Source organism: Acipenser ruthenus, chromosome 35 (assembly GCF_902713425.1).
Source record: "Acipenser ruthenus chromosome 35, fAciRut3.2 maternal haplotype, whole genome shotgun sequence".
NCBI classification, from domain to species: Eukaryota; Metazoa; Chordata; class Actinopteri; order Acipenseriformes; family Acipenseridae; genus Acipenser; species Acipenser ruthenus.
In genome coordinates, this window is record NC_081223.1 from 2,694,959 (window position 1) to 2,707,690 (window position 12,732).

General features: G+C 41.1%; 1 pseudogene; it reads left to right on the forward strand.

The window, feature by feature from the left end:
• Positions 1–5,134: 5,134 nt before the first annotated feature.
• Positions 5,135–12,090, forward strand: LOC131696819 (zinc-binding protein A33-like; annotated as a pseudogene).
• The last annotated feature ends 642 nt before the right edge of the window (positions 12,091–12,732 follow it).

Below are 12,732 nucleotides of genomic sequence, written 5' to 3' on the forward strand. Positions count from 1 at the left end.
GTTGATCGTTTGTATCTACATGTCTTTTAAATCTATGATGCAGAATTGTAAGGTAAGAAATGAAGTGACTAAGGTGGAATCACACTAGACAACATAAGTGACTTAATGTAATGTAGTAGCCCTTTAGTCAGTTAATTAACAGATTTTAATGGACAAGACCTAAGGTTCATTTCACAAGGTTTCAAAAAGCCTCTTATGTTTTGTCCAAGACTGCATTCAAAGTCTGCATTCCACACCCTGTATAAGTGAATATGTAGGGCAGTGAGCCATCTTGTGAAGTTGGGTTCTCTATCACTTATAAAGGAGAGGTTTAGTAAAGTCTGTAAAAATGATTCTCCCTCAGAAATCAAATGAATAAATGAACTTTTTTCCTATTTAGTTAGTTCATCCATTTTCTAAGCGCAATAAGGCACTTCAGGGTATGTGATCTACTCTGATATGACCACGCCCCGGGCAGTGAAAGCCACTCGGCTTCACCTCGTTGAACACACCGCCGTGTGCTGATATTAGAGTATATCACACACCCTGTCCTGCCTTACTGCTTTCAAATTGGATAGTGTGGTAATCAGGTGAGAATAGCCCCCATGGAATTCCTTCTTCGGATTCATCCTTCTGATTCAGAATCTGTTTGAATTCTAACCCTAACCCTGATAATGGCATACAACTGTGAAGCACATTTCTTATGAAAATCTACACATATGTTCTGTATAACTGCATATTCTGGTTAAATGCATAAAACTGTGGGCACATGGGGTATGCAATTAACAGGACTCTGCTGCATGTGTATTATATTGACACATCATGGCTAAATTGTAAAAGCATTAGCACAAAAAAAGCTAAAGAACAATATAGGCAAGTGTGGCAAAGTGGTGAGTGGATACAGGTGAGTGCAGTGCAGGTACAAATCACACTGACATTTACTAACAGGTGCAAGGGTGTTTATTGATAAATTACTACAATGTCCAGAGCCTCATGGCAAACATCTGTAAATAATAATGCTGGAAGTGATTACAGCGGCGTGTATCACTTCAGTTTGTAAAATCCCACGGGTTTGACCCACAACCAAAAAGTCCAGTTTTATCACCCACACAAAACACACAGACACAGACACAGTTCCTACGGTGTGTGATTTAAGTGCTTGTGGTGAAAAGACAGTTCTCAGTGGAAAGTGAAGTGCTGGTGTCCGGGTTTAATGCTGACCTGCGGCTGCAGCTCCGGATCGTGTTAGTAATCTTTTAACAAACTAAACAAACAAACACCGTTTACAAGACAGACTAACAGAACACTCACAGTTATTACATGCAGGGCCTCCTTTTAGGTTCTTTCCTAACCATTCACAAAAGGAACAGATCACGTGCGCTATGACCCCTATTTATATCCTCGCTCATGACCCCTAGGTTAACGAGCGCACCCGCTCCTCCAATCCTCGGATGCCACACCGTTTACCATCTGGGTCATTGAGTTTGGATACCGTAGCTCCGCCCCTTTCCTAAATGACCGACTTCCACCTACCCTACGGAATAAATTGTCGTGCCATTTAGTTAAGGGTACTTTGTTCCCGTTACACAGCGCCCTCACAGGTCGAGAGGGAGAATCATTCGATTGGAATTAACAAGGTTCATATAAAAGCACACAATGACTTTCACTGTTGTAATAAAACTGTTACTGTGCCAATTGGAGATTATTGATTATTTTGTTAGCTTTAATTATACAGGGTGATTTCATAGATTGCACAATATTGTCGGAACATCGCAAAAGATGCATCGTTTATGTAGCATATCTTATAAGAACATAAGAACTTAAGAACATAAGAAAGTTTACAAACGAGAGGAGGCCATTCAGCCCATCTTGCTCGTTTGGTTGTTAGTAGCTTATTGATCCCAGAATCTCATCAAGCAGCTTCTTGAAGGATCCCAGGGTGTCAGCTTCAACAACATTACTGGGGAGTTGGTTCCAGACCCTCACAATTCTCTGTGCAAAAAAGTGCCTCCTATCTTCTGTTCTGAATGCCCCTTTATCTAATCTCCATTTGTGACCCCTGGTCCTTGTTTCTTTTTTCATGTCAAAAAAGTCCCCTGGGTCGACATTGTCTATACCTTGTTGCTGCTGCAACAGTGTTTGCCACTCCTCCTATTTTTGTGTTGTCTGCAAATTTAACAAGTTTGCTTACTATACCAGAATCTAAATCATTAATGTAGATTAGGAATAGCAGAGGACCTAATACTGATCCCTGTGGTACACCACTGGTTACCTCGCTCCATTTTGAGGTTTCTGTTTTCTACATGTTAACCACTCCCTAATCCATGTGCATGCATTTCCTTGAATCCCTACTGCGTTCAGTTTGAGAATTAATCTTTTATGCGGGATTTTGTCAAAAGCTTTCTGGAAATCTAAATAAACCATGTCATATGCTTTGCAATTATCCATTTTCAATGTTGCATCCTCAAAAAAGTCAAGTAGGTTAGTTAGACACGATCTCCCTTTCCTAAAACCATGTTGACTGTCTCCCAGGATATTGTTACCATATAGGTAATTTTCCATTTTGGATCTTATTATAGTTTCCATAAGTTTACATATAATAGAAGTCAGGCTTATTGGTCTGTAGTTACCTGGTTCGGTTTTGTCTCCCTTTTTGTGGATCGGTATTACGTTTGCTATTTTCCAGTCTGTCGGTACAACCCCTGTGTCAAGAGACTGTTGCATGATCTTGGTTAGCGGTTTGTAAATAACTTCTTTCATTTCTTTGAGTACTATTGGGAGCATCTCATCTGGCCCAGGGGATTTGTTTATTTTAAGAGCTCCTAGTCCCTTTAACACTTCTGCCTCTGTTATGCTAAAGTTATTTAAAACTGGATAGGAACAGGTCGACATGTGGGGCATGTTGTCCGTATCCTCCTTTGTAAAAACCTGTGAAAAGTAATCATTTAATATATTTGCTATTTTTTTTTCTTCATCTATGATTTTGCCATTTGTGTCTCTTCGACATTTAACCTCCTCTTTGAATGTTCTCTTGCTATTATAATATTGGAAAAACATTTTGAAACTGGTGTTAGCCCCCTTAGCATTATTGATTTCTATCTCTCTCTTGGCCTTTCTAACTTCCTTTTTGACTTGTGTTTGCAGTTCCAAGTACTCTTTTTGTGTACTTTGTTTTTGGTCCCTTTTAAACTACTTTTGGGATGTAATTGTTTTGCGCCTCTAGTACTACATTTTTAAAAAACAGCCACCCTTTTTCTGTGGATGTTTTCTCTATCTCACTCCAATCTACTTCTGTTAGTCTCTGTTTCATACCTTCTTAGTTTGCTTTTCTAAAATTGTAAACCTTAGCTTTAGTCATTACTTTTGAGGTTTTAAAAAATACTTCAAATGAGACCATGTTGTGGTCTGAGTTTGCCAATGGCTCTCTGGCCTCTGTTTTAGTTATTCTGTCTTCATTATTTGAAAAGACTAAATCAAGGCATGCCTCCCCTCTAGTCGGTGCCTTGACAAATTGCGTTAGGAAGCAGTCATTTGTCATTTCCACCATTTCAATTTCGCCCGTCGTGCCCCCCACTGGGTTCTCCCATTTTATACGGGGGAAGTTGAAATCCCCCATTAGTATGGCTTATATGTATAGTCTCTGTCAAATATTTTTTCCATTGCAGAAAATCTTTTTGTATCTTCCAGTTTGTGCAGTCTATTATTTTTTACAAAATGGGATACACAAGATGTATAAGTTTGCTGGCCAGCAAAAGAGAAAAGATAAGAAAACAAACATCAATCAATCAATCAATCTATTTTATATAGCGCCTTTCACAGTGGACCACCATCACAAAGCGCTTTACAAGACAGTTAGGAACAATGCATGATACATTAAATACAGTGAAATACAGGGCATAGCACATTAAATACAAACAGGAAAAAACAATGCAAATACATTAAATACAAGGCTAGGATGTGATTTCTAAACATTGTGGATGCGTGTCTCATACAGAATCATACGAATAAGATGGAGTGAAAAACCTGAAATAGCAATTTAGACAACAATTAATAACAGATATCAGGCTTGAAGAGCATTGAAAGCCAGAGAGAACAAGCTGGTCTTGAGAGCTGATTTGAAGCGAGCGATTGTGGGAGCTGTACAGCCTAGAGCTGGGAGATTCCAGAGAGTCGGGGCCATGAAGCTAAAAGAGCGCTCTCCCAGTGTGGTGCACTTTTGCTTAGGGAATAACAAGCAGGGCAGAGTCAGAGGACCTCAGCTTGCGGGCAGGGACATAGCGGGTCAGCAGGTTGAGGAGGTACTCGGGACCTGTGTGATGAAGGGCATTGTAGGTGAGCAGGAGAGTTTTGAAAGTAATCCTGAACTTTACAGGTAGCCAGTGCAGCTGGGCGAGACGAGGTGATTTGATCATGTTTTTTACATCTGGTAAGGATCCTAGCAGCGGCATTTTGAACCAGATGCAGTCTGTTTATGGCGCGTGACAGAAGACCACCGTAGAGAGAGTTGCAGTAGTCGAGTCGAGAGGAGATGAATGCATGACAGTATCTCTGCATCCGGCAGGGAAAGGTAGGGAAGGACCTTTGAGATGTTTCGGAGGTGGTAGAAGGAGGATTTGACTACAGAGGAGATTTGGGCATCAAAGGAGAGGTTACTATCCATTTTAATTCACCACAATAAAGTAATACAACCATGCAAGACTTATATAGTGTAGCCTTGTATACCATCATAAACAAGCATGTCCAGTATATAAATGGGAGACCCTGTCATAAGCAAAATAAGTCAAGTTTTTTGTTTTGTTTTTTTTCTTCTTCATATTCCAGAATATATATCACTGACTGGCACAACACTTAAACACTACCATTGCAAATAAATCAACTTTCTGTGCAACAAGTATTAGGGCCCCACCTGTGCCCCTCACTCAATGCTGTGCAGCACAGACTCTATGTGGGCCCAGGGGCCCTAATACCTGCTGCACATGAAGTGATTTCATAATGTTGAGGCAGTCAAAGCAAATCTGAAATCTGGAGGAATTCTATAGAGATCAGAGGTCGAGACTGACGTGGTGTGATGTCACAGAGTATCCGCCCTCTTAGTAAAGGAAGAACTTGCACATTATGAATAAATTACAGGAAAGAACTGATTTCAGCAGTTAAAAACTAAGTCAAACTCAGTCCAGCCTCGCCCACCTGCAGCTTGAAATACAGGTATGATCAGGAAGCACAGAAGAGGGACTCGATTTATTATTTAAAAGTTACAATTAGGAATCAATTTTGAATTGAAGGAGAAAGGATTATATTATCAAAACAAACATTCTTAAATTGCAGAAAAGGAAGATCATACTTAAATAAATGTGCCACACAGCATTACAGTATGTTCTAATCTACAGGCTTTCAGAGAACTCAATGTGAAAGTGAAAGAAGTTTCAGGTTCTGTGAGTTTGAAAGGAGTTGTTACAGAGAGCAAGGCAGGGTGTGACTGTACAGAAATGGCAGCAAACACTTCAGGTCTGGAAGCAGAGCTTTCCTGCGCTGTGTGCTGTGAGATTTTCAAGGATCCTGTAACTCTTCATTGTAACCACAGCTTCTGTAAAGCATGTCTGGATCAGTGCTGGAAAGAGAAGAGAGCTCGGGAGTGTCCAGTGTGCAGGACGAGGGCTTCAGTAGGGCAGCTTCCTGTGGATTTCAAGCTCAGGAATATTGTGGAGTCCTACTTAAAAGAACACAGTCACAAACCTGCAGCACCTCCTGCAATACTCTGCAGTCTGCATGAGGAGAAACTGAAGGTATTCTGTTTGGATGATAAAGAGGCGATCTGTCTTGTTTGTCAAATATCAAAGAAACATGAAAATCACAAGTGCCGCCCAGTGGAGGAGGCAGCACAGGATTATAAGGTTTGTGAACAACTTTTATTTATCAGAAAAAAATATATATATACTAGTATTATTTATTTTACACAGTCTTTTTGCTCATCTTTATCAAGGGTGCCAATAATTTTGGTGACTGTGTGTGTGTGTGTGTGTGTGTGTATATATAATATATTTATTGTGAGGGAGTGTATATCCCGGATCAAACCTGGGCAGCTGTAGGGCCCTGGGTGTAAAGAATGCACACTCCAGCTGGGTGAATGATTGTATAACTCTTTGAGAAGGTGTTTAAACAAACAAAGGTAGTAAAGTGTGAAAAGACAACATAAACCAACTGGAGGGTAAACAAAGGGTGGCGATAATGTAAAAGGTGTAAAAGTAAAATCAGAGAGTTATCAAAGGAACATAAAGGGGATATTACAGGTTGAGTAAGATAGGTTAAACTGCAAACTTGGGTTTAAAAAGATTTATTGTGATGTTGGGTTATAAAAGGTATGCCTTTATATTGGACAGGGTATGTGGAGGCATTAAGACCCTGGGGACGATACTGGTGTGAGGATGCTCTCCAATATAGGTTAATTGGTTAATGGGCTTGGAGTTAAAACAGTGGTAAGGTTGAAGGTGGAGGGGAGATGAAGAGAGGAGTTACTGAGAGCAGGAGTGCAGTTAGTGGTGCTGATTTAAATATATATATATATATATATATACAGACGTGCTCAAATTTGTTGGTACCCCTCCACAAAAAACGAAGAATGCACAATTTTCTCTGAAATAACTTGAAACTGACAAAAGTAATTGGCATCCACCATTGTTTATTCCATATTTAATAGAAATCAGACTTTGCTTTTGATTTTTTATTCAACATAATATTGTAAATAAGAAAACAAATGAAAATGGCATGGACAAAAATGATGGGACCGCTAACCTAATATTTTGTTGCACAACCTTTAGAGGCAATCACTGCAATCAAACGTTTTCTGTAGCTCTCAATGAGACTTCTGCACCTGTTAACAGGTAGTTTGGCCCACTCTTCCTGAGCAAACAGCTCCAGCTGTCTCAGGTTTGATGGGTGCCTTCTCCAGACTGCAAGTTTCAGCTCTTTCCATAGATGTTCGATAGGATTCAGATCAGGACTCATAGAAGGCCACTTCAGAATAGTCCAATGTTTTGTTCTTATCCATTCTTGGGTGCTTTTAGCTGTGTGTTTTGGGTCATTATCCTGTTGGAGGACCCATGACCTGTGACTGAGACAGAGCTTTCTGACACTGGGCAGTACGTTTCACTCCAGAATGCCTTGATAGTCTTGAGATTTCATTGTGCCCTGCACAGATTCAAGGCACCCTGTGCCAGGTGCAGCAAAGCAGCCCCAAAACATAACCGAGCCTCCTCCATGTTTCACTGTAGGTATGGTGTTCTTTTCTTTGAAAGCTTCATTTTTTCGTCTGTGAACATAGAGCTGATGTGACTTGCCAAAAAGCTCCAGTTTTGACTCATCTGTCTAAAGGACATTCTCCCAGAAGGATTGTGGCTTGTCAATATGCATTTTAGCAAATTCCAGTCTGGCTTTTTTATGTTTTTCTTTCAAAAGTGGAGTCCTCCTGGGTCTTCTTCCATGGAGCCCACTTTCGCTCAAAAAGCGACGGATGGTGCGATCAGAAACTGACGTACCTTCACCTTGGAGTTCAGCTTGTATCTCTTTGGCAGTTATCCATGGTTCTTTTTCTACCATTCGCACTATCCTTCTGTTCAATCTGGGGTCGATTTTCCTCTTGCGGCCGCGCCCAGGGAGGTTGGCTACAGTTCCATGGACCTTAAACTTCTTAATAATATTTGCAACTGTTGTCACAGGAACATCAAGCTGCTTGGAGATGGTCTTGTAGCCTTTACCTTTACCATGCTTGTCTATTATTTTCTTTCTGATCTCCTCAGACAACTCTCTCCTTTGCTTTCTCTGGTCCATGTTCAGTGTGGTGCACACAATGATACCAAACAGCACAGTGACTACTTTTCTCCATTTAAATAGGCTGAATGACTGATTACAAGATTGGAGACATGTGTGATACTAATTAAAGAAATTAATTAGTTTGAAATATCAGTATAATCCAATTATTTATTATCTTTTCTAAGGGGTACCAACAAATGTGTCCAGGCCATTTTAGAATATCTTTGTAGAATAAGCAATAATTCATCTCTTTTCACAGCTTCTTTGCTTTATTCTATGACATACCAAAGGCATGCAAGTATACATGATAAAATAGCTTTTAATTTCATCACTTTTCAGGAGGAATGAAGCATTATTTCAATGAGCTGTAAGGGTACCAACAAATTTGAGCATGTCTGTATATAACACAGTATTCTCTTTTCACAGTAGCGTTTGCATGTTGGTTGGTTGGGGGGGGGTATTATAATAAGGCAGTTTAAACAACAAAATCCAACAAGTCTGAACAGAACTATATTCGAACAGAACTGTTCGAATATATATTTAAACTAACACAGACCGTATCACAGAAGGAGAGAGAGAGACAGAGATAGAGAGAGTACTGTACAGGAATGTGGAGGGGAGTGTGTCGTTATTTAATAGCTGTTTCAGCCACCCCTGTGTAAGCCTCATATCTCAGGACCCATAACAGGTACACTTCAGTTTGCACTTGTACAAATCCTATGTGCTTCATGACATCTGACCTGATAAGGCATATTGAGCTCATGTGACTTTGTAAGTTCCATCTGCACAGAGACAGTACCCTTTGAGTTCTTGTCTTAATGTTTGGTACAGAGCTGTATTGTTTAAATGTCTCAGTTTGTTTCCTTTCCAGTCAGTGTACACTAGAAAATGTTTCAGAGCTCAGGCTGAGAGGTCTGTGATTGCCGCTTCTGCCTCATCTCCATTGTTCAATATCGGAAGCACATTTGAATCTGCCAGTCAGTCCGAATCTTTACTGATGTGTCAGAAATCTCCAGAGCGGGGGGTTTGTTGCTATGAGACCCCCAGTGGCAACCCCAGTGCTGATGGGATTTCTCACACACTGCATTCATATTGCTACTAGCCAGGCATGTGGTAACAGTGATGTGCAAGCTCTGGGTTTCATTGCATTTCAGGGAGAACTCAAGACTGCGCTGAAGCCCTTGCAGGACAAGCTCGAATCATTTAATAAAGTTAAAGAAGAATGTGATGAAACAGCAGAGCACATCAAGGTAAGAGAACTAGATTAGTGATTGAAACAATACACAACATACATTTCCATTGGACAACCAAACTAACTCGAAAGTGATCCTTTTCTTGTATAGAAACAAGCCCAGCAAACAGAGAGGCAGATAAAGGAGGAGTTTGAGACACTTCACCAGTTTCTACGAGATGAAGAAAAGGCCAGGATAGCTGCACTGAGGAGGGAAGAGGAACAAAAGGGAAGAATCATGAAAGAGAAGATTGAAAAACTTACAAGAGAAATCTCATCCCTTTCAGACACAATCAGAGTGATAGAACAGGAGCTGGAAGCAGAAGACTTCTTCTTCCTGCAGGTAGTGATTGTTTAACTGTGTGTGACATGTTCTTATTGTGAATGCACACTCACTACTGCACTATGAATGGGACTGAACTTCATTTAACATTGACTTCACTTTTCAAATATGGTTTGTATTGCTGTTTGTTCTTCAGTTGACCCCACACATGGGTAGAACAGGCAGCAAATGCCTCACCTCCAGCTCCACAAACCAGCCGAGGGGTCTCATTGGTTTGGTGCTTCAGAGAATATGTTAATGGGTAAACACTGAGTTCAAAATGTAAAGCTGGACAGCGGTGCTGCTGTTTTCTATCAAAGTGGTATTTGTGTTTTAATAATGTCTCCATTCATGTCCTTGTTTGTTTCAGAAGTACAAAGACACAAAGAGAAGGTATGTAAGATCCGACCTGTCTTCCTCTCTTGTATTGTATTGAATGCAAACACAGAGCAGCACTAACTCCTGAATATGATTGCAGAGCCGAGCGCACACTGCAGGATCCACAGTGTGTTTCAGGACCGCTGATAGATGTAGCCGAGCACCTGGGCTCTCTGAAGTACAAAGTGTGGGAGAAGATGCTGGGGATTGTTCAATACAGTGAGTCCTGTGGGGCAGCATCACAAAGGAGGGGTGGGGGGGTGCATATAACCACAATCCACAATGTGTGAAAACAGCAAGATACAGCTCTCTACAATCAATAATAATACACCATGAAATGTACAGACCTGTAGCAAATACACTTCTATCCATCACAAAGATCATCTCTCAGTTCAATATTAAACATTGTGAGCTGCTCATAGTATTGAGGTGAGCTGGAAGAGCATTCCAAGAGAGCAAAAGGCTTTCTGATCCCATGCTGGTCTGCATTGAAACTCCTTGTAAAGAAACTCCTGCAGTAGAACACAGACTTCTCTGAGTTCAGCACGTTGTCTTGGAATGCTCCCAGAGCTCTAAGAATGTTAGTTCTGAGCAGTGTCCCAGTGTTCTGTTCTAGAGCTCTGTGATAGAACTCTGTGAGCAGCTACAATTCTCACTGACCAGAGTTCCGGAGCCAGTTATACTCAGATCATCCAGCCGGACATCAGTTCAGCATTTATAGAATGTACACCCTCTCCGCCAATCAGGGCTGGGTTTATACACGCTGTGAATGGATCTGATTTAAACAGGTTTAGATGCTGTTCCTTTGATATTTTTAAGGGAATTTCTGTTTTTAAAAGTTATGCTTGATATTGAATAATAATATTTGAAATGGTGTTTTATAAAAATATATACAATTCTTACCATCTAATTTATTTCAATGCTTGTAGGTTGGTGTTCTCATTATTTTAATCTTCTTCTCATTTCTTCTCTCAGCTCCAGTGACTCTGGATCCCAACACAGCACACCGTGCTCTGATACTGTCTGAGGATCTAACAAGTGTGAGACACAGCAATGAGAGACAGCAGCTTCCTCACAACCCAGAGCGGTTTGATAAATCTGTTAAAGTGCTGGGCTCTGAGGGGTTCACCTCAGGGAAACACTGCTGGGACGTGGAAGTGGGGAACAAACCTGACTGGGATCTGGGTGTTACAAAAGAGTCCATCCAGAGGAAAGGGAGCATCACTCTGAACCCAGGAGCAGGATACTGGGCTATAGTCCTGAGGGGTGGGGATCAGTACAAGGCAGGGACCTCATCAGGGACACGACTCACTCTGGAGAAGAAACCCCAGAAGGTCAGAGTTCAGCTGGACTGTGACGGAGGGGAGGTGACATTCTTTGACACCAGTGATATGAAACCCATCTACACTTTTAAACACAGATTTACTGAGAGAATGTTTCCATATTTCTGTCCTGGCTTTCCTAACTGCTCCTCTCAGATTGTGCCCTGTGAAGGCAGTTATAAAAGGGGATTAGCCCAGTGTGTTCAGGATGAACAGTTGGGATGTATAATAATAATAATAATAATAATAATAATAATAATAATAATAATAATAATAATAATAATAATAAATAAATAATAATAATAATAATAATAAGCCTGTGACCCTGCTGGCCTCTGCACTCTGACTGCAGCCAATAGAAACACAGGAAATACATCCTTCCTGCTGACTGCTCAACACCACCCGTGTGGAGGAGCTCAGATTAAAAGGACGCTGGCTGCAGTCAACTCTTCATAATTAATGTCAATTTTCTGAATCGAATACAATTATGATACCACAATGTTTATGATATTTATTTAAAGATGTATCTAAAGATTGGTAATAACCATGGGTTTGAAACATGATCTCGCCTTTAATTTTTATTTTGTATTTCCAGTGTTTAATTCCCCTTCGAATGGGGTGCAGCCCATTTCTCCTGCCACCTCACTGTAGATTCACTCCCTGTGCAGCAGGTATTAGGATCCCACCTGAAGCTTTAAATTCCCTTAGCTGCACACAGGACTGTAGGTGGAGTCAGCTGCTCACAGAGTTCTATCACAGAGCTCTAGAATAGAACCCTGTGTCACATTCTTAGAGCTCTGGGAGCATTCCATGACTGCATTCCACACACTGTATAAGTGAATATGTAGGGCAGTGAGCCATCTTGTGAAGTTGGGTTCTCTATCATTTATAAAGGGAGAGGTTTAGTAAAGTCTGGGAAAATGATTCTCCTTCAGAAATCAAATGAATAAATGAATCAGTAAACTTGAGGGTGGTTGCACTGGTTTAAATTCAATTCCAGATGTGGAGAGTGAGCTGCTTTAAAACATGAAGAATCCATTGTGCATGTTGAAGTATCTGTAGCAACTGGTATAGAGCTGCATTCTGTATCAATATAATAAATACACGAATCAATGGGACAGTGTGAGGAGCTCAGGGCTGATCCTAAATACACGAATCAATGGGGCAGTGTGAGGAGCTCAGGGCTGATCCTAAATACACAAATCAATGGGACAGTGTGAGGAGCTCAGGGCTGATCCTAAATACACGAATCAATGGGGCAGTGTGAGGAGCTCAGGGCTGATCCTAAATACACGAATCAATGGGGCAGTGTGAGGAGCTCAGGGCTGATCCTAAATACACAAATCAATGGGACAGTGTGAGGAGCTCAGGGCTTATCCTAAATACACGAATCAATGGGGCAGTGTGAGGAGCTCAGGGCTGATCCTAAATACACGAATCAATGGGGCAGTGTGAGGAGCTCAGGGCTGATCCTAAATACACGAATCAATGGGGCAGTGTGAGGAGCTCAGGGCTGATCCTAAATACACGAATCAATGGGGCAGTGTGAGGAGCTCAGGGCTGATCCTAAATACACAAATCAATGGGACAGTGTGAGGAGCTCAGGGCTGATCCTAAATACACGAATCAATGGGACAGTGTGAGGAGCTCAGGGCTGATCCTAAATACACGAATCAATGGGGCAGTGTGAGGAG